Consider the following 2,095-nt stretch of genomic DNA (forward strand, 5'->3'; position numbering starts at 1 on the left):
AAACTTAGTACTTCAGCTGAACTTTAAAGATAAATAATTCAACAATATGTGGTCTTCCCACTTACTGTGCAGTAACAGAAAAAGGGAATGACAAATGGAAACAATCAAATAATGTAATTAGTCATGCCAGCCATATTCAGATCTGTTGTTTCATTTCAAAACAATTAATTTTAACAGCTGTGCTATGAATCAAAAACCACCATTTAAAATTGTCAACACGTAAAGCCACTAAAAAAAAAAAAAATCAGGATTTTGGAAGAACAGAAATAAAAAAACCCGTGTTTATATTAAAAAATCAATTGCATGCATTAGTCCCAACAATACTTCACACTCTCTGTGCTGGGGCGACCCACCCTCAACTCATATTTTATCTGTGTCAGCACTTCTTCTTGACTCTTTCTCTGGATCGGCACTCCTTGGCCCAGCTTGATGCACAAGCAACATCATACCATAGAATCACAGAATCTTAGGATGCTTTGGGTTGGAAGGGGCTGTAAAGATCATCTAGTTCCACCCCCCCTGCCATGGGCAGGGACACCTCCCACCAGACCAGGTTGCTCAAAGCCCCGTCCAACCTGGCCTTGAACACTGCCAGGGAGGGGGCAGCCACAACCTCTGTGGACAACCTGTTCCAGTGCCTCACCACCCTCACAGTCAAGAATTTCTTCCTTATATCTAATCTAAATCTGCTCTCTTTCAGTTTAAAACCATTACCCCTCGTCCTGTCCCTGCACTCCTTGAAAAAGACTCCCTCCCCATTTTTCCTTTCATTTGCGTGACCCCTCAAACACATGCACAGCTTCCCATGTAGGCAGGGATGTGCTCTGCTAGCCAGCTTTCAGTGCTGGGACCAGCCACTGCCAGCAAGCACAGGCTCTGGAGCCTCTGGCTGCCCCGAGACCTTCAATTCTTTCTCCCCTCCCCCCGTATGTCTACACTGAATTTCTTACTCCTTAGTTTAGGTGAGCTCAAACTGGAGCTGCAGAGGGGTCCCTGTTAGGGCTGGGCCAGCTCCACCAGGGAAAGGGCAAGCAGACGTCACTTTAGACTCTTAGAGGCATCACACACCGAACTAGCTCAAATATAAGTAGAGAAGAGAGGATTTTTTTTCAGACCTTACTTTATTTTAAAACCCCTTTATTTTATACATATTAGACCAACATTTTACAAATAAAGTTTAGATGCCTCTGTTAGAGTTATGTAGCTTCAGATGCATTTGGTATCTCTAGACTTACTGAAGTTAAAAAGTTGGGGGCTCTTGTTTAAGTGTTAACAGCAGGAGCCAAATTTCAGCTCCTCAGTAGTAAAATATTTGGCTAAGCAATTATTTTAGCTCTTCAGGTTTTATAGAGATGAGGAAGTTTGCCATTTATTATTGCAATACCTATGGAATTCTGCATAAAACTTTTTTTTTCCTCTATTTTTACCTGTAGCAGGAAGCAATAACATCCCAGTAAACAGCTCAGCTGTTGCTAAGGTGCAAATATCTTAGATATGTAGCTGAGAATAAATTCCAAATCAAATGCACACTCTGAGAGCTGAAATTAAAGTCAATAGTACTGGTAAGAAAACTGATATAATATTTCACCAGTAGTAATTTCTAAGTAATTGAAAGTGAGACTATATTTAGGTTGCTGTCACTTGCAGCAGTTCTAAATTTGACTTCAAGCATCAGCTTCAAGTGATTACAAAGAAAAAAGACATACAGATGAGTTATGATAATCAGAAAACCCAACAAGCATCTATTTCCCTGTTTACATTTCCAGTTAAGACCAAATAATGACAGCTTGAAAGCACTGAAGGAGTGTACACAATGGGTATATGTATCTCAGTGTCTGAGAAGTCTTTTGAGAAAATGCTAACAAAATTGATTATATTCTTCCACAGTATCCTTCCAGATTCTGTCACCCACAGATTGTCAGAAAAGCTTTTTCCACATGTTTCTTGGTCAACTCCCTGATTAAATGAGAAGAACACTAATAATACAGAATAATAGGGGTGGCTAATGTCAGGCAGATTTCAGATTTAGCACTCATACAGAAGACAGGTGATATGGAACCAGTATGCACAGTCATCTGTGTCTAAATCTTCTTTT

Source organism: Athene noctua, chromosome 1 (assembly GCF_965140245.1).
Source record: "Athene noctua chromosome 1, bAthNoc1.hap1.1, whole genome shotgun sequence".
NCBI lineage: Eukaryota > Metazoa > Chordata > Aves > Strigiformes > Strigidae > Athene > Athene noctua.